The sequence below is a fragment of the Lepidochelys olivacea genome, assembly GCF_965140295.1.
Source record: "Lepidochelys olivacea isolate rLepOli2 genome assembly, chromosome: 8".
Lineage (NCBI taxonomy): Eukaryota > Metazoa > Chordata > Testudines > Cheloniidae > Lepidochelys > Lepidochelys olivacea.
Window position 1 is genome coordinate 17,669,856 of NC_140418.1, and position 21,347 is coordinate 17,691,202.

At 40.1% G+C, this 21,347-nt stretch overlaps 1 long non-coding RNA gene across 1 annotated transcript in view; it reads right to left on the minus strand.

Moving 5' to 3' along the window:
- The window catches only part of LOC311525042, a 365,087-nt gene that overhangs the window by 202,038 nt on the left and 141,702 nt on the right, over positions 1–21,347 (minus strand). The gene's annotated exons all lie outside the window — the stretch shown is intronic.

Consider the following 21,347-nt stretch of genomic DNA (forward strand, 5'->3'; position numbering starts at 1 on the left):
TAGATCATTTTGAACACAAATGAATATTCAAATATATACAAGCACTCAGAAATAGAATTTTTGGGGCTGAATATCAAGCACTGACCTGACAGCTCTACCTGGTCATCTCAACAAACTGTTCTATTACCTCAGTCAGCAGGGGGAAATGGAAGAATAACGCTTAGCTCTTTACTGAGCCAAATTCATCTCTAGTGTTATGTCATTGATTTTAATGAAGTTAAACTAGAGATTATTTTGACCCTATAGTATCAAAGCACTGTAAAAATATTACACTTTTACACCTCCCCTTCAGTGATACCTAGTTTACAAATGGTGAAACACACAGCGAGGTTAAGGCCTAAATCCAGATAGGGACTTCTGCACTGTCCTAACGACTGGACTATGGGATATTCTGATGTGAGTCACTTCGAATCTCTCCTGTTGAAGCTGTTCTCTTTGTGTAAGCAATTAAATATTCAATGGGCCAGACAGTGTGAGAACCACTCTGTCCTCCAGTGATTAGAAGGCACTCATCTAAGAAGTGGGAAACCCCTGTTTAAACACTGACAGTGGGAATTGAACCAGAGTCTCCCACATCATGGGTGAGTATTCTTGCCACTGAGCTAAAAGTTATAGGAATCATCTTTCATCATCATCCCATTTTGTGTGGAGTTAAGCATGCTCAGATCACCCCTCTAATATCAGGCCCTGCAGGTGAATGCTTATCTTCCCCTGGTTTGAGGATCACATTAGGGAGAGGGACACATCTGGGCACTGGCTTGAGGCAGCAGCTTAGGGGACATTCAGAGTGAAAATTTAGGGGCCTAGTAAGTTTGAGTAGCTACACAGTTAGGTGGCAACCAAGTGGGGGTTTTGTGGATTGCAGTGGTGCCTAAAATTGGAATTTAGGAATCTAAATCTGAGCCTAACTCCCTTTGTGGTTCTGGGACAAAGTGGTTTGCTGAAGGCCTCAGCGGATGAAGCCAATACAAAGGTGTATTTAAGTGAATGTAAAGAGAACTTAGCTGCTGTAACTCGCACCTTCTTCAAGTTCCTTCAAGTTGTACATCAGACTCCCTTTGAGTCAAACCTCCTGCCAATGTGCATTTTACACCCCTTAAATTAGGCCCAAGAGTTTAGGATTAGGAATTTAAGGGAGTGTAAAATGGGGTCTCCTAGGCCAGAGGGCTGGATGAGAGGGGCATAGCAGAAAACGTTACTAACAGGAGGATGTAAAGGAGGTGCACGTTTAAATCAGTCACACTTCCTTCCAGGTCTTCAGCATGTAAATGGTAGCAACTCAAGAGTCCCTTAGACACAAATCCAGTCTATGAGGTGCAAATCACACAAATGGGTGTGAAACTAAATGAACACGAGAGTCTAAATTATACATCCAGAGGGTCAGATGATGGTGTCCATTATGCTCTCAGAGTCCCTTAGTTTCCCCATAGACTCCTCTCTGAGTTTGGTCTCAAGTCAGTAGCAGAGATTAAATTAAAACTAAAATTACTGTCCCCTAGTCCCAAGCTCAATATATGAGACCACACTGCCTCTCCCCATGGGACATATTCCATCCAGTGCAACACATTACCCATGCACATAAGTGAGCCCATCTGTGCCTTTTAATCCTTCAGTGATTTGGAACTGTGATGTACCTAACCCAAAAATGTATGTTAATAGCTTTTTTCCTGTCAATGCTTCAAGTTTCCCTTATTAAGATGTATTGTTTTGTTTTTTTTTATTAAACACACCATGTACCATCTGTTGTCTCAGTGAAGATTCATAGCCTGTGTTCTCTTCCTCTTAGTAATATGCTTAGGCCACAAACAGCAAAGTACAATATGAAGCAGTCTGATGAAAAATTCTTCAGAGCAAAGACAAATATTCTAAACAAATGCTCTTTCTAGAGTACAACAAAAACTGCAAAAGCTTTGAAAGTCATAGAACACAAAAACAAAATGCATTTCATGAGCTGGATTCTCAAGTGACTATTCATATGACAAATGTACGTTCTGGGGTGTTGTTGAATTAATGGCAGCGCTTGATAGCAAAGGAAGGGAGAACACATAATTTCAGGAGAACAAAGAGGCGGAGTTAAAATTTAATCTCCATGTGGACCATGGATTATGGGGATACTGTGTGTTTTGTTCATTTATCTTGTGCCAAGTAATCCAGCCTGTTATTCCAACTGTAAAGAAATTATAGAAAGCATTCATCAGGCTTAAAGTGTAAGAGAGTACTTTCAGTCAGCCATCAAACTGAATTCTCACAAGCATCTAATATAAGCATTTGTCTGGCAGATAACTTGGCCAAAGCTCTGCAAGGAATTTAAGTTATACGTGATGTATAAAGTACAGGCCAAATTTAGACTGGCTGATGGCAGGTGCAAGTCCATTTAAGTCAATGGAGAGGTACCCACTTATACCTGGTTTGATACTATTTTTAGGTATGCTGCTCTTGTACTCCACTATTCACAGTATAGAGAAGAGAATGCAACATACTGTGAATGTGGAAATGAAATTAAAACTATTATAATAAGTGCAACTCAAACAGCACAAGACAGGTTAGATGTTGAAGTCTGTGTACTGATCCCAATCCCCAGGCATAACTCCATGCGATGCCAATGGGAGTTCTGCTTTGAGCTGAGGGTGCTGCCTAGCCTGAAGCATAATTTATAAGAAAGCATTTAGAGGGTATGTCTACACAGGAATAAAAAATCGCAGGGCTTGGCCTGGGTCAGCTGACCCACAGCTGCGCAGCTCAGGGCTGAAAATTTGCTGTGTAGATGTTCAGGCCTGAACGTCACTACAGCCCAAGCCCTGCAAGCCCGCATAAGCAGACCTGGGCCAAACATGGTAGTGCCGTGGGTCTTTTATCCCGGTATAGACATACCCATGGTCTCCTCTAGAGGTGAGGTCAAACCCAAAGTTCAATTTGACCTTTCCCTAAAGGAAACTCACATTCTGTAAAATAAAGAAATACAAGCAGAAAGCAACTCACAAGTGCAATAGATGGAGAGAGAAAGGGGGCGGGGGGAAGCAAACATCAGCTTGTCAGAACTTCTGATCATCCCTCATTAATGACATAAATAAGGACTTGATTCAGCAGAACATTTAAGCAGGTGAGTACTCCCTCGATGTCAGTGGGAACACGCCCATGCTTGTCGTTACTGTGCTACTGCTGATTTATCAAAGTTAAGGAATAAGTTTCTTAATTTGACTGGACTTAAAATGGGACTCAAAGTGGCATGCATGCTTTGTGCTGGCCTTCTACATGCTGATGAATTTATACTTCACTTATATCCATCTGTAAAATGGGCATACCACTTACATAACAGAGCTTCAAAAGCCTCACATGAAAGAAATGACAATAAAATCTGAAATAGTTATTGTATTTTTTTGTTGCATCTCCGGATGATTGGTGATGAGAGCCATGTGTTTAGTGCAGATGATTTGTTTTGGGCAATTGTTAAGTAGTGACGTACTTCTGGAAAACTTGTGCAGTTGGTGTGCAAAGCAATACCGCCCTAGGGCTGCACTGAAACTGCAACTAAGTCTTCTCCTGGGAAACATTTTCATATTTTATAATTAAAAATTGTAGATTTGATTTTTCCAAGCTACTTCCTTTAAATCGCCTCTTTCCTTCTCTGTACTTACGAAGCACCTCACCACTGTGGCCTGGTGTCCGGCCACAAGTATATTACCTATTGTCACATAAGGGATGTTGTCCTCAGAAAGCAGAGGATAATCTAGGAGAGGAATAAGTGCAGAGGAAGGAGCACAGAATTCCCAAGTGGCAGGGAGGAAAGCATTTTATCTTGGGGAATGTAAAAATATAAACAGTCCTGATCCTGCAGCCCTCATGCAACAAAATTCCCATTGTCATTAATGGGAACTTCAACAAAGAAACACGATTAGACCCACAGAATGGGAACGTGCGGATGGTTGGGAGTAGAAACTGGAGTTTAAATGGTCAGAACCTCAAACGAATCATTAGCCATGTATTTCGCCCCCCTTACTTAATTCCTACCCTTCCTTTTACCTTTTCTCCTTGGAAGAAATCTCTCTAAATTTCCCATTCCAACTCCCATGGCCCTTCCCCCAGTCAGTAATCCTGAGGAATGCTCTGAAACAACCCTGTTGCTCTCTTTAGTCCTCATGTCTCCATCTCTCTTTTTTCTAACTGATAATGATGTTCCACTGATGTTTGACACAGCAGGAAGGTTAAGCGAAAACTCCCCTCTAACCAAACGTTCCTTTAACCCACTGGGGATTTTCTAAAGCTAGACATTAATACGTCCTGTAATTAAGAAATAATGGACTTTCTGAAGTGATTTATTTCCATAGATTTAGTGTCAGGTCTGAAAAGCAACAGTTTAAACTGTTGCAAACCTCCAGTGTAAAACTTTGATCAATCACCACAGAGACTATTTAAATAAGCTTGTGTTTCAGTAAAAGGCTGAATGGAGACATCCTTCCACTAGATATCTCGGAAACCAGGAAAGAAAACACACACACCAAGCTGCTGAGAGTGTTGCAGTTTGGAAAAGTAGCTGGAAAAATCATTTATAATGGTGGTGATGTTCATCTAACACAGCAGTTCAACTCATTGCTTCTACATTTTTCTACCCATGGTTTCTGCCTGTGACACTCTTCGCACTGAATTTGACTGAACTATTCATTATACATTATTTCACAAACGTAGCTCCTTTTCTGAGAGCAGACACTGAGTTGCCTTGCATGCTCTTGGGCTGTCATAGTGTAAAATAATCATTTGTGGCAGGCAGGACCATTGTCTTAATTGTTGATAAAGTGCCATGCACATTTATGGAGCTATATAAATAATAAGAATTTATAACGGTAAGTTAGTAACATGAGTAATTTACTGTACTTTCATTAACTACTAGGCCTGATTCTGACCTCATATGGATTATACGAGCATAATTCCATAGTCTTAGAGGAGTTACTCCTGCTTTACACCAGTGTAAGAAAGATCAGAATTAGACATTATACACTTTATGATAAATTGTTAACCCTTATTTGTTACTAAGTACATAAAATATTATCAGTCACTACTATTATACCTAATAACACTTAGTGGAAGCATTTCGTTTTAGAATAAATGCCAATGGGAAACAAGCCATAGCCATGTCCTATGTGTATATAGTTTGGATCCCAGATCTTTCTAAAAATACTATTGACTCTCCAGAAATACAGGGTACTCTCCATCTAAGTTGCCTCTAAGCTGCATGGCCACACAGCAGCCTATTAAGCACTGCACAGCAGGTCAGGCTACGGTGGTAAGAGGCACAGCCCTGGAGGACCTGCTGTGGCTGGGGGAAAGATGCCTTTGCCCTCCGGCCCTAACCCAGCCCAGCCCCAGACCTGCCACGGCTGAGGGAGAGGTGTCTATCCTGCTGCCCCAGCCCTGAAGCTGCTGCCGTGGGGAGAGGCACCTTGTCCCCCACCCCACCCCCCAGCCCAGATGCTCCTGAGGCGAGAGATAGCTGAAAGAGTCCTTTCTCCCCTACATAGCCCCAGGGCAGCCTGCTCCCCAAACCCCTCATCCCTGGCCCCACCCCAGAGCCCTCATCCCCAGCCAGAGCCCTCACCCCCCCACACCCAAAAGTCCCAGCCCTGAGCCCTCTCCCACACTCCAAACCCCTCAGCCCCACCCCCGCCACTTCAATTTTGTTATGTGCATCATATCTGTGCACATAATTCATTCCACACGTGTGGGAAAAATTAGAGGGAACACTGCTCTCCATATATTCACAATATCTCCATTCTTTGTGCCAGTCCTAAGTTTGCAAGAGGCAGGAAAGGAAAGGTGGGAAATTACATTTTTAAAGTCTAGCAGTGCTTCTAAAACAGCTTACCACCATTACAATTTTCATTAACGTTACTAGGTTTTTGTCTGTATCCAACAGGGATTATATTTCTTCTTCATGTAGGGTTCTTATTAAGCAGCAAGACTGTTGCTAAGACAAATGAATTATTAAAGGCCTGGTAGAAAGATGGGAGATTTAGATCTGCATGTCTCTGAATTTGGTCTTTACTAAAATTAAGAAACTGCACTGGTAAAAAAAAGGAAAGGTTTATTTCAGCAAAACTGAACTAGGACTTGACCCCTTGGGGACATGCGACTATGCACAGCCCAAGACCTGAGCACTCAATCCTGTGAGGTACTGAGCAGTTTATAAGAGACACTAAGCACTACACCTAAAGAAGTTATGAGTTGAGGATACTCAGTAGGATGAGGCCCAAAGTAAAGAACATTAAAAAAAAATTCTAAGAGGGGGAAGGGGCTTCATGCAAAACCCTTTAACAAGAAGATCTTAATCAGAACAGAGAAAAGATTCAATGTCCCTTACTACAGGAGACAAATGCAATGATGTCTCTTGTTGGGAACTGAATACACCAGATTTTTCAAACACATAATGGCAAAAAGTACATAAGAGCACCCTGCTTCTCTCACGTACAACAGCTGTTGCCACTGAAGCTTGCCGTAAGTGAGACGAAACCGGTATTTTACAAGAACGAAACAGATCACATTTTAAGCTTAAATGTAATTCCATTTCCAAAGGATTACCTGCCCCCCTCTGGATTGTAGAGGAAAATGCTGCAAAATTCTCTACCACAAAAATAAAGATTATTGAATTACCATTAAATTAGGTTTGGGCTTTTATTTATTTTAAAGGTGTGTGTGCGCATTTAGCCTTTTGGCCACGAGGTCTAACATGATCCTTGGATGCATAAATAGTGGGAATCTCAAACAGAGGTTATGTTATCTCTGTATTTGGCACTGGTGCAAGTGCTTCTAGAATATTGTGTCCAGTTCTGATCGCCACAGTTCAAGAAGGATGTTGAAAAATTGGAGAGGATTCAGAGACTAGTTACAAGAATAGTTAAAAGAATTAGAGAACCTGCCTTATGATGGTCTTAAGGAGCTGGAATCTTGATTCCAGGCTATAAGAATCTACATGAGAGAACATGTATTTAATAATGGTCTCCAATTTAGCAGAGAAAGGTATAACATGATCCAATGGCTGGAAGTTGAAGCTAGAGAAATTGAGATTAGAAATAAGAATTTTTTTTAATAGTGAGAATAATTAACCATTGGAACAATTTATGAAGGATCATGGTGGATTCTGCTTCACTGACAATTTTAAAATCAAGATTGTATGGTTTTTTTTCCTGAAAGATGCACTCCAAGAATTGCTTTGGTGAAGTTCTATGACCTGTATTATCCAAGAGGTCAGACTAGATGACCACAATGGAGTCTTCTGACCTTGGAATCTATGAATACAGATGCTGAATCAGAAAGATTATTGAAAAAAACAGGTACAACATGGATAGAGCTGGTTAAATATCTGTCCAATAAACTATTTGATGAATTCTGCAATATTGTTTTTTCAAGTTAATTAAGATTTTTCCCCACATTATCCACCAAGTTTGCAGAGATTGTTAAAAAATACTCAAGTGTATTTCACAAGATATTCAATGCAGAATTTTCCACATTATTTCACACAAATCCCAACTCTAAAACTTTAAGCATTTTGCTGAATAGGGATGAACTTCAGCCTGCTTACAAATTTTGCCAAACTTCCTGTATGCCAATGTAACGCTGACAGACCCCGGTCATCGGCGGGCGGGATCAAATCAGGGACCTCTGGAGCTTAGTGCATGAGCCTCTACAGCATGAGCTCAAAGCCAACTAGCCGGTAGCTAAGGCTGTAGAGCAGACTCAATCTCTCTTCCCCTGCCCCTTCATGCCCCCCCCTAAGATGGGAAAGACCACCACACCCAGGTGATGTGTGGGTTACACCAACCCCCCAGAGTTGCCCAAATCTCATCAAGCCACCACATTCTGCTCCTTCAATATGTAGATTCATTTCTTCCAAAAAGCCCACAAGTAAATAGAAAAAACGCATCCTCCAAGTTTTTCCTTCCTCTGAGTTTCTCATTGTGGCTTGTATTCTTGGGGTAATCTTTAAGATTATACACTCTAAGGCAAAGAGTCTCATTTGCATCTTGTACAACACTGAGCACATTATAAATGCAAAACAAATATAATTAACAAGTTAAACTACCTTGAAAATGAAAGACCACACCTAGAGGTGAGAAAGCAGTTATACCTCCCTGGGCCATTCAGTTCTCTGCCATTCTGTGACTACCATCCAGAATGGCAATTTAATACAACTTATGTTGTGATGTGAATGCTAGGAACAAGACCAATACCGCAACTGATTAAACAGCAACCCAGCAACCCAGACCAGATTTAAACTGATAATACAGAATCAGAATGCTGTGTCTCCAATTAACAATTCCCAGAGCCATCTCCTCTCTTCTATTCAACCATATTTAGATAATAAAACTTAATTACAGAGTGTCTCTGTCATCCTGGTAAATGACACTTGATTAGGGTTGTAGATATTTTTCTCTTCTACATGATCATGCCAATTTATTAAATAGTGGCAGGAAGTGATTTCTAACCTCTGGTTCAGAAAAAATACATTTTAAAAGTTTGGCATCTTTCGATTTGTCTGAGTTGCATATCATGTGACATACCTCTTTGCACAATGATCAGATTAATATTTATTTTAAATGAGCATCTAGTGTCATTTGACCCACTATCCTGAAATAAAAAGAAAGGTGTGACACAGCCAACGTGTAGATAGAATCTCAGAAAAAATAATCTCAAATGTGGTCCTGTGTAGAGACCAAAGGAGAATATTTCACTCTTTTCTTGTTTCATGACAGGACTTTCAGTCTGGTGCAAGAAAAATTGCAAAGCTCAAGGATCCCAACCAGAAATCTACCACAGGGATCTTTTCAATCTACCCTGCCAGCAAACTCTGGTAAATTCAAGATACACTTTGCATGAGTCAAAGATAGCCTATATTGTATGGAGAATCATCCTCTAAAAGTTCAGTCTAGATCAGCAGCACTACACATATAGTCATAAGAAACCACGAACACAGATTTTTGAGTAGACAGTTTCACATGCTTAGTCCTGAATTCTGAGCCTCAAAAATTGGAGTTTGGTTCAAATATGCAACCTGAAAAATAACTGCTTTTGTGATGTTGGTTGTCCAAAACACTATAGTCTGCAAAATTAGATTGGAACTCATATAAAAGTAAGCTTCCTACTGAAATTCCTAATAATTTCGCTATTGGAAGCACTTGCAAACACCACTTGCCACATAGTGATATGAAAGACAAGGTGGGTCTTTTATATCTTTTATTGGACCCACTTCTGTTGGTGAGAGAAGCTTCTGAGCTACCCAAAGCTTTTGTACTTCAGGTCTAAAAAGAGCTCTGGGAAGCTCGAAAGCGTATCTTTTCTGTTGGTGAGAAAGATGTTACCTCACCCACCTTGTCTCTCTAATATCCTGGCACTGACGTGGCTATCACAACACTGCATGCGCAGTGATTTTGACACTTCCTGTCCCAGTCCCACCAGCTGGACCAAAAGTGTAGTAACTGTATTTATCTCTACAAAAGCCTTTCAGAAGGTGATAAAAGGTTTGGTTACAAAACCAGGTGATGGTGGAGAGGGTGATTGGTAGGAAAGGAGCTCTAATTTTACTCCATCCTTAACCTTACTGCATTTCCTTTTGCCAACAAGAGCTAGTATGCTGTACACGCTGTTCCGCTAATGCATCAATCAACAGATGAAGAAAAATGTTGCATCCTTCTACCTTTTACACTCTCGCCATAATTTATTTACCTCATGACTAATTTATCTAGTGGAAGATAAAGCGATGAACACTGCTGAGGTCAGGACTAGCCTATTGCTTGAAACTGCTTCTCAGCCATACAAGAACAGAAATTGGAGGGTGGGGAGAAGAGGAGAAAATCATCTACTAGCTCAGTCCATCTTGAGATCAAAACACTACCCTAACTGTAATCATTATCTTAATTAGACAAAGGTTGGACTATGGCAATTATATATGTTTTCCTGATATTGCAACTAAAGGATGTTCAGGCATGAAAAAAAATTATAAAAAGGCTCCCTGCATTTTAAAAAAATACATGTAGTATTTCATTACTATTGACTTCTATTTAATTGGGTTGTTTGTGGACACCCAGAGATAGAACTGATTAAGAGTGAACAGAAGGTAAGCCTGTTGTAGATTGAAACCTTTGGACAAAACCTGTTTGTTTAAAAAAAATATACAATTGAAATTTTAATTATTCAGAACACTCTCTGCCTAGCATCAAAGTAATTCTTTTTGTGCATAAGAAACTTAATAAAGGCAGCTGCTCTCCATGGGGGCGTGGAGGGGAAGAAATCAAGAAGCCACTCATCTAGTACACAAAATTACCATTAATTTCCAGGGTTTTATTTACTTACTAGTAAGAGGGAAACTCTGGTCCCATTGAATTCAATGGCAAAACTCCCATAGACTTTCATGGGGCAAAAATGTTAAAGTACTTAGAGGATGGCTTTTTCAAACGGGAATGGGGTATCCAAACCTCTTGGGCAGTTCTGAAAATCTCAGCCAGGATATATTATATTGCCAACACAAACTAAGCTACCCAAAACCTGGTTTGAAAACAAAATACAGCAATGCAAACTCTTAAGGGTCAAGCATGCATAGAACCACCACAAAGGATCACAGATTTTGCAAACTCCATCCCAGGAGATCCTGATGTAAATGAAATAATGGCTACTAGATTCTTGCTCAGAAGTCTTGGTATCCTGGTTATTGAATAAAAGCATAGATTCTGATCAATTATTAATTACAGATGTTATTAATAGTAATGAACAGATTCCATTTACATGAATGGTTAATGAACCCTAAAGGAATATAAAGTATTTAATCCATTCTTCTTGTATTAAGAGAGCAAAATTTCTTAGCACCTATTGGTACAATTCTTAGAGAGAAGGATGGGTAATAGGTCCTTGTGATATGTGGGTCTAATGTTTAGAGGGAGCACTATGACAACTGGTTTTGATTTAAGCAAGTTTGATAAACCTAAACCAATGGGTTCTGTTCACATGCATTGACAGAGGCTCACTTCTCCTTGAGGGTTTGCACGTGCTGGGAAGCTTGTAAATATCATGCAAGGAAGTATGGAGTTATATCTAAAAATATGGTCCCATTCTATCAGAAGCAGCAGCAGAATTGGGGCCAGATTTTTAAAGACGTTTAGGCATCTGTCATAAATATAGAAAGAAGGCTAGCATAAAATCCCTCCTTGGCAGCTGTACTTAATTGTCTTACCTGTAAGGGGTTAAGTAGGTCAAATAACCTAGTTGGCACCTGACCAGAAGGACCAATGAGGGAAAAAGATACTTTCAAATCTGGGGGGAAGCTTTTGTTTGTGCTCTCTTTGTTGTTCCCTCTCCAGACGGAGAGAGAAGCCAAGCAGGCACAACATCCCCTGAAAATATACCTGGACTATACCATCTAAAATTGCAGAAATTGTAAGTAAGGCAAAAGATAACCTAACACATTTCCTTGTTTTAGCTTGTGAATTTTCCTATGCTACAGAGGTAGTTTTATTCCCGTTTTTGTAACTGTGAAGCTGAGCTAGAGGAAAATCCTCTGTGTTTTAAATCTTTTTATTTACCCAGTAAAGTTACCTTCCATCTTGATTTTGCAGGTGTGGTCCTTTTACTTTTGCTTTATAAATAAAGTTCTTTTAAGAACCTGATTGATTTTCAGTGTCCTTAAGACCAAAGGGTCTGGTCTGTGCTCACGTTGCTAACCAATTGGTTGGTATATTATTCTCAAGCCTCCCCAGGAAAGGGGGTGAAGGGACTTGGGGGGATATGTTGTGGGGATAGGGATTCCAAGTGACCCTTCCCTGAATTTTTGTGTAAATCACTTGGTGGTGGCAGCCATACCGTCCAAGGACAAGGAAAGGAGTTTGTGCCTTGGGGAAGTTTTTAACCTAAGCTGGTACAATATAAGTTTAGGGGGCCTTTCATGCGGGTCCCCACATCTGTACCCCAGAGTTCAGAGGGGGGAACCCTGACAGCACCTAAAGCTGCAGTTAGGGTCTAGTTGGATTTGCAGAAGTACCTAGATATCTGTCTACCATATGTAGGTAGTTGCCTAATATACCTTTAAAAATCTGGCTACAGGAGAGCCTCCTGTAGGATAAGGTTGGGGGTTGTGTAGGTCTTCATTTCCATCAGAACTGTAGCTTTATCAGCTCATCTGAGGACAGAAGCTGGTAGAGACCATCCACTGGGCACCCACTGCACATAGGAGGAGACAAACTTCAAAAATCTGCAAAATTGTTCTAGACATCAAGAGCAGGAGACTGAATTTCCAGCTGGACAGTTCTGCATAAGGTATCAGAACTGATAACATTTTGAGGCACCCACCATTATCACATGACATTGCAGCTTGCAGTCAGGTTTGGGTTCACCAAACCTTTGTCTGGCTACCAATCTCAATCCCTAATTTTGTCAGGTTTGCCCCTTCCTGAGGAGTCTCTCTCAGCTATTGATGGGGTTGAGTTTGATATAGAAATCTAGGTAGTAGGAGGAGAAAGATAGAGGAGAATAGATTAGCTTGCAAAATAAAGAGATCTGCATGTTGTAGCTTTGTTGGTCCCAGGATATTAGAGAGACCAGAAGATCTCTCTCTCTCTCTCTCTCTCTCTCCCACCAACAGAAGGTGGTCCCATGGGCATCAACTCCATAGATGCTCCTGGGCTGGAGCACCCACAGAAAAAAATTAGTGGGTGCTTAGTACCCACAGGCAGCCACCTCCTCTCCTCCCCTCCAGCACCTCCCGCCTGCCTGTGGCCCCAATCAAGTCTTCCCCCTCCCTCCCAGCGCCTCCTGCCTGCTGCAATCAGCTGTTCTGAGGCATACAGGAGGTGCTGGGGTGGCAAGGGGAGGAACGGGGATGGGGCACACTCGGGGGAGGTGGCGGAACTGGGTGGGAAGAGGTGGGGTGGGGGAGGAGCGGCAGCAGGAAGAGGTGTGGCAGATATGGGGGCTATGGGGAAGGGGTGGGGGCAGGGCCTGGGGCAGAGTGGGGGGTTGACCACCCTCAGGGCCTAGAGGAAGGTGGCACCTGTGGGTGGTCCAATACAAGATATTATCTCACACACCTTAACTCTCACATAAAGAGATCAGAATTCTCGGCTACCCTCATGTTACTTGGCTATAAATATTTAGCATAGATGCTTTCCTGAGCAAATTACAAGTTCAAAGTATTGTGCATTATTTTAGTGGTGTTGCTGTTGACTTCAATAGGTGCAAAGGGGCTAAAAGTCTGCAGTTTCAGAAATTTAGGAAATATACCATTCAGTGCACTGGGGCATCTGCAAGACCAGGCAGCTGCATTATTCATGGTATCATTCCATAGCACAAAAGTAATTTTGTGGCAATACATGCTATTGGGATGAAAAATGTAAAATACTTTGGGGGGAAGAAGTTGTCAAGAGCTTGCAGAGAGGAAAACAATTCATTCGGTGATATAAAACATTCAAAGAAGCATTGCGTGGCTCTTAGCATTTTGGAAATGCAAGTTAATGAATTGTTACTGTAAGTAGATGTTTATTGAGAATCTGCATCGTTGGTTGAAAGTAAAGATTTCATTCTTAACTTATGCTTCTTCCTCAGAATTCATAGGGTTTTTTAACATGAAAAGTTGAATGGAAAGCATAAATTAGGTACTTTGTTTAAGAGACTGAAGCTGCTTTTAAACTGCTGGCATATGTTAAATTACAAGGAAGTTCAACTTTAGAAAGCTTAGAATAGGGAAAAACAGTTGCCAGTAAGAATCTTTTAATTATATACAACAGACTTACATAACTAAGCAAGTTGTTGCTCCCGATTCTTTATGATGAGTGTGTTGTGCAATCTGGCTTGACACTTGACCAACCAAAAGCCCCATTAACAGGTTCTGCATTATTTATATTTTAAACTGATTGAAGATTAAATTATACAAGTTCAGCCAAAAACTACTGCAGTATTCCACAACCTCTTATTATGCATATTCTCCTTGCAGTTGTTCATTTGGAAGCGTGCATAGCTCATACACATCAGATATATTCTAGCTTTTCTAGTTATACAGGTTGCATGGTTATAACTTCAGCAAAATGGTTTCAGATATGTAGGTAAGTGATAGCAGTGCAGTAGAGATATGTAAATATGCCTACCACCATATGTCTGCTCCTTAACTCTCAACTTTAATCTAAAATGTATGTGCACACACACACGTTTAAATATAATGGGAGAGATTTTCTATATATTGAGGAGCAGTGACTGCTGTACTTGAAGTTTCAAAAGAGTTTACATTATAAAATCCCAATTTTCAAATGCTTGTTGTCTACCCAAAAATTACTTTTTAAAAATTCCGTCTCTAACTTGTGATAGGAAAAGTGGGGTTGGTTTGTTTACAATCTTTACTATTTTAGAAGCATTCTCGCCACTTACCCTCCCTTCTAACCCTGCAGGTTTAAAGTTGAAGTAGCTGAGCTTTGAGCATTACTATTTTGACAGACAATAGTTCTTAGTCATCCTCAATTGTTACAAACCATCCTATTCACACTTAATGTTTCAGGGAGTTCAGACCTGGAATAAGGAATCTTCTATTCCTTCCCAGGTGGATAGATTCCAGTGCCTATTGATCAAAAGAGCATGGTGTTCTGTTGGCCCCACCAAACAATGGCACTATTTCCATGGTGTCCACGGAAATAGTTCCAGACTATAGAACTTGGATAATCTAAGCCCAGGCCTCAGTTTGGGCTGGCCGAGGAGATTGGTCCCCAGAAAAAAAAAAAAAAACTTAAAGCAGTTTAGAGCTACTTTAAGTTTAAGTCCAGCTGCCACAACCCACCACCAGCAGTTCTGTCAGTGGGAATTGTCTGAGTGCAGCAGTGTTACAACCTAAGCTCCTTTCCCCAGCCATGCACCTGAAATACCATGACACCAACAGGAAGTTAGTTTAATCACCGTTTGTGCAAAAGGACCATATTCAAGCTGCAAGCCAGCAGACACCCGAGTGTATCTCATTGTTTTATGCATACATTAATTTTGTTGTTGTCTTGGTCCAGGATAGCATAGATAGAATTTTCAATGGAGTAAGTTCTCTCTAACTCTACAAAAGTTCCTTACACAGCATTGCCCTTGACATCACAGGACCTGCTCATCCAGAATAGTTGCAACCTCAGGAAATAGACAAATAGGCTATTATATGCATTACAGAAGATGGAGGAGTCATTTCACCAGGTAGGCAGCACCGGTGTGGAACATAGCAGCTGCTTAACACCCCACAGCAATACTGCACAACAGGTTGAGACTGAAGTGGAAAACACTATCCAGTTGAAAGCAATTTGAGTAGGCAAAAAACTGAGATATGCTGGAGGTCTCATGGTGCCAGTACTAAAACATCCTTGGCATTTCTAAATATTACAGATGACACTTTCCTAACTCAAGAAGTGTTACATCCAACATGGGGATTTCTATACTAGACCTTGTTTTGACAGATGAAAAGGATTTGATCACTGAACTAAAAGTTAATGGTAGCTTAGGTACAAGAGATCATGACTTGATCACATTAGTTATGCACAAAGTCCAAACCAGTACTATATACATTTAGTGCTTTAAAAAGGCCAGCTTCACAAATCTGAAAACAATTATGAGCCAAATCAGCTGGAAAATAGAAAAATGTGAATGATAATTGGGAATGGTTTAAGAATACTTCACTAGATACTACAAAAAGCTATAATTGAGAAAGAGCCACACTGGCTAAAAACCTAAACTGGCTCAGAAGGGAAGGGCAGGGAGCGGTCAACAATAAAACTTAAGCTACAAAAAACACAAGTGGAAGATAAGGGAATGATAGTAATGAATATAAATCAGAAGCTGGGAATTTTAGAAAATTGATAAAGGGAGCAAAAGGACATAAGAAGAAATCTATGGCCAGCAGAGTTAACAGCAATAAGAAGGTGGTTTTTAAAGTATACTAGGAATAAAAAAGAATCCTAACAATGGAATTGGGACATTACAAGATGGAAATAGTAGAATTGTCAATAATATAGAAAAGAAAGAAGTGTTCAATAAATATTTGTTCTGTGTTTGGATAAAAAAATAATTGGGAGAATGTAGTCATATCACATGATAATGAAACTTTCCATTCCAACAGTAAATTCAAGGAGATGGTAAACAGCTGCTATTTAAGTCAGATATTTTAAAAATCAGCAGGTCCAGATAACCAGCATCCAAGAGGGTTCAGACAGCTGGCTGAGGAGCTTGCTGGACCATTACGGTTTACTTCAATTATTGGAACATTGGGGAAGTTCCAGGAGAAAACTAATGTTGTGCCAATATTTTTAAAAGGGTAAATGGGACAACCTGGCTAATTATAGGCCTGTCAGTCTGACATTGATCCTAGGCAAGATAATGGAAGAGCCGATATGTAACTCAATAAAGAATTAAAGGAGGGTAATACAGTTAATGCCAATCAACATGGATTTGTGGAAAACTGATCCTGTCAAATTAAGAATTTCTTTTTATTGATGACAGTAAGTTAGGTTGATAAAGGTAAAGGTGCATCATGGGAGTTGTAGTCCAACTAGGGAGTCCAGCCTATATAGGGGAATGAGTGCTTGAGGCACTCAAACTACAGCACCCATGAGGCACCATGGTAGCATTTTCAAATACAAATATTTCATATTCAAATTGCCACTTTAAAATGCAAGTTTTCTGAAGAAAACAACCCCATTTTTCAATCAGCTCTAATCTATACACCTGGACTACATTTAGATAGATTACATAATTACCAGCACAGGTAATAATTGTTCATTTTTCCAGGTACATCAAATGGACCTAATCTTGCTTTCATTAAAGTCAGACTTCAGTCACAAAACTGGAAAGTGCCAAATTGCTTTATAGCTGCATCATGCAGGATCAGAATTTTAAGGTTACTCCCTCTCAGTTCCCAGTGATCAAAGATAAATATCAATGAAACTACCCTCCTTAAGATTAAATAACTTTGGGTAGTGAAATGTTGTGCCATCTTTACACAGTATGATGCCATGCATGGGAATTTTCAGATATTAAATTTGCTATGCAACAGAAATTTACAGGGCCAAACTTTCAATTGTAGGAGCAGCTAATGTGCCTAAATGGCTTAGTCCTGTTCAAATAAGAAGACAAGGCTCTTACAACATCCAATGAGTGAAGTCTCATTTTGTTCACAGAGGAGTGTGATTTAGGAAGATGACAAGGGGATGAATAGATTGGTTGACATGAAAGTTGGAGAATGCCTTAGGGAAGAACTTGGGGTGAGGCCTAAAGGTCACTGTCCTTGTGGAAAGCCATATATGGTGGCTCAGCCATCAGAGCCTGAGTCTTCCTTATTCTTCTTGCACTTACACGTGCAAACAATTACTTGCCCATGCATATACCTGTTTGCACAAACAGGTAATTGTATGCCTAACAACCAGTTTTCATATGCATTTGAGCATTTGCATATATAGGTAGTTAGTTAGATACTTTGCACCTGCAAGAGGCATGCTCAACATGTGTAAGCCTTTTTTTAAACCAATGAAAACGGGGTTATTGAGTACAATTAATAATAAAGTAGGGACTTCAATAAAAAGGCTATAGAGCTGGTTCTCAATGTATGGTCTATGTACAATTACCAGTTGGTGGAGTCCTTCCCCATGGACCACAGAATATTTTGAGAGTCAAATATTGGAGGGCTGAGGAATTAAAAAAAAATCTGACATACTGATCCACAGAACAAAAGATCTGGGAAGTCACTGAGCTATGAGGCATTTAGGATTCCTTAGTTCACATAAGACTTACTATATCTGTGTGCAAACTTCCATGCAAATAAGACTCAATGTAGCGTAGTTTGTACCAATAATAAAGAGCGAGATGAAGTATTTTTCTGCATTTTAGTAAAAATTTCTCCATAAATAAGATAATTCTTTTATGTGACCTAGAGTTTTGCCTAAGAATGGAGGCCCAAATCCTCAGTTATTTAGGCACCTAACTCCCATTGATAGCAATTGGAGTTAGGTGCCTAAATACCTTTGATGATCTGAGCCAAAGTAAAAAATTAGCAAGGATTTCAGCTTGAGAGAATCAAGTTTTAGTGCCTGGCATGATCTTGGCAGTTGTTCCTTCCTGCATCATCCAGTAGCTACAAAATTGCTTGGGTTTTTGTTTTTCCTAACATGACTTGCATACCTATAAACTTCCACTTTAGCAGAATGAGCTATGGGTTTGTTGCATATCATGTTCAAAAAGGTTAATTTTCAGCTGCTCTTCTTCCCTTTCTTCCTATTATTCTCCTCATTGAAAATAAAACCTCAGGACTGGCCTCAGCTCCTCACTTTTATTTAGGGAGGGAAGCAGCTGGTGATTAAAAGCTAACTCCTCTACTAAGGTAGACTGAAAGTTATTCATGTAACCTAGAGTTGCTTTTACATCTAGCAGCATTACTTTCAAGGTTATTTCTGATGACTCAGTTATTGAACAACTTTATTGGGCATATTTCCATATAAAAAGGTGGAAAGAGGGCTACTTTAGGGTTGTGGGTGAGCATTACCATTACATGATTTTTTGTCCATTCACATAAATACAGTTTATCTTCCTGCACTCAGTTAGGACCCATATATTATATAATCCATTAAGTCCCTTCGTACTTTTTTTTTATGGTTGCAACAGCAGATTTCACAAGTGTTCCCTCCCATAGATCATCAATCAAGAACTTCAATTTCAGCCTACACTCTAGTAAAATAAACGGACAAATAAATTCCTTACATCAACTGGAAGTTATTCATAATCGGTTTTTTGTTTGTACCTACAGATATGGGAAATGAAATTCAGCTTTTGTCAGGACTTTTTAAAAATGTTGTGAGGCCAAAGTATTGACGACTTCCACATCAGAAGTACAAACACAAAATAACTTTAAAAGTCCAGTTTCTGAAGCTTGGAGTGAAATTTAACTCAACAGAACGACACTTTGAAGTGATAAAGTTACATGAGAAGCCATTACTCAGTTTGAAGTTTGCCCAAGATTAATCGTCTTTTTTTTTTTTTAAAGAGATGTTGCCTTGAGAGCAATGGCTAGGCCACTGGAAGTCAGGGGACCCAAGTTCTAGTCTCAGCTCTGCCACTGACTTCTGTGGGACCTTGGGCAAGTGACACTCTCTCTGAGCCTCTGTTTACAAACCTATCCATTTTCTATCTTGTCTGTGTAGTTTGCAAGTTCTTCAGGGCAAGGACTAGGTTTGTACAGCAACTAAAATAATGGGACGTGGATCTCAGCTGGGACCTCTGAGCACGAGTTACCAAATAATAAATAACATTTATTTCTTATTATAAAGAGTTCTGCTGTCCTACTGAGGGACAAATGCTCCCTGTCCTATTCAAGTGAGAAGTCCCATTGACTTCAGCAGCACCATTTCCAGTAGCACCCCAAGTTTCTTTGGGATCCAGCACAAGGTCCCCTTCAGTATGACAGTAAGACAAGCCTTCTAGGTAATTTCTTGCATGATTAAAATCAGATGGCCTTATAGGAACATCTAAATATATACACTAAACTCCGCTAGCTGCTATGTCTTATTGGTCAGTTACACAATTACTTTAAAGTGGTTTATTACTAGCTCTCAAGTATTTCCAGCACCCTCTCATTTTAAAACAATTATATGCATCAAAATTAGTTACCAAATTAATTCTTCATAGGCCATTTGCTTACATCTTAAGTTAGTATTTGCAAACATTTAAATACATTTGCCTTCCTTAAGTAATTTGTTTACTCACAATCAGCACAAAGTTGATACAGTTTGTTTTAGACTATTATGCCTTTGAACCAGAGGAGCAATTACCTAATAGGAGATTAAGTAGAACCTCATTATGAAGACAGGTGGGGGAGGTTTGAGCAGGCTTGGAAGGGGGCTTTTTCTGTGATTTAAAAGAATCTGAATTATTTTAGTGCTCAGCGAAAGAAGATTGAATAACTGTGGCTAATGCCATAAACAGCATGTGCCAGTCACCCTCTTAGCCAACACACTGGGGACTGAATGGGGGACCTCTACAGGATCTGCTACAGCTTGAGCTAAAAAGCCAGTGCTCTGTAACTGGGAGCTGTGACAACTCATGTCCTCCATGGACCAGCACAGAGGGGGACGTAACACACTCTCACCAGTGGGTACTTCCCAGCCTTTCCCCAGTCAGCTTTCCCACCAGCAATACCCCTACTAATTTAATTTGTGCATCTCAATGGAGGCTAGGCTCTGATTTGGCACATGGGAGTCAATGGGACTTTTGTCCTACTCCCACTGAAGTCAGTTGTCAGCACCCTAAAGGAGGGCTGAAAGAGGGATAGTTCTCTGTTAAATCCTCAGTTTCATAAAGAACAATGAAGTGATCCCATTTTGCCAGAGTTTCTGGGAGCTGCTTAAAATAAGTTTCTGAGCCTTTGTGGTGAGCTATTGATTGGTCATGTACAACTCAGATCAAGTATCACACAAAACTGACTAATAAGATCTTGTCCACACATGTACTGGTCTAAGCATAAAACCCAGGAAAGATACTTTGAAGCTCAGTCTCATCTTTGGTTCAGGAATCTGGAGGGAATGTCCCAACTAGTTACTGGTGTGTAGAGTCTACAACATAAAATATCTAGGAATCTGGAAAAGGTTAAAAGTGCACTGGTAACTGCTGGTGAATGTTCTCATTCCAAAGCTGCACCATCTCTATTGCGGGCTTTGTATTCTCTTTACTGTAGGAGGGACTACAGAGAATTAGAGATCTAGGGCTCAAGGTAATGCTGCACGTTTGGCAAAGATGTGAAGGGCAGTTAGGTACCCAAACTCCCATGGGAGTTTGTTGCTTCAGTGTCCGGGCCTTTGAAAAAATCTCTCCCACATTGTCTTAGCCCATTGTTACACTACCTCAAGGTGCCCTGAGATGTATGTATAGCTCTGAGACCGAAAACATTCCAGTCTCTTCCATGTTCATTATGATACTATTTTACTGTTACTACAGCACCTGAGACTACTCAGGTGGACTTTAAAGTGAACCATGATGGCCAGCAAATAAAAAATAACTCAAATATTCCCTCTTATGCATCAAATTAGGATTTTCTTAAAATGCAGTAGCAAACCTTTAAAAGATATTTTGAATTTGTTCTAGAAGTTGTCTCTTCTCTCTTATGTAATCAGTCTTATGCGACTTCAGGTCTAAAACTCTCCCTATCCCATGAATAATCTAAGCCAAAATATTCTAGTAGAAGCACAGTTCCCATAAAACTAGGATCTTAAGTTAATGCTCCCTGAATAAACCCACAGGAGACCCGTTCAATAGAAACCTCAGCATATCTGTAGCACATATCTCCCTGGAGTAGTTCAATAAAAATGTAAAACTGGGTGTTT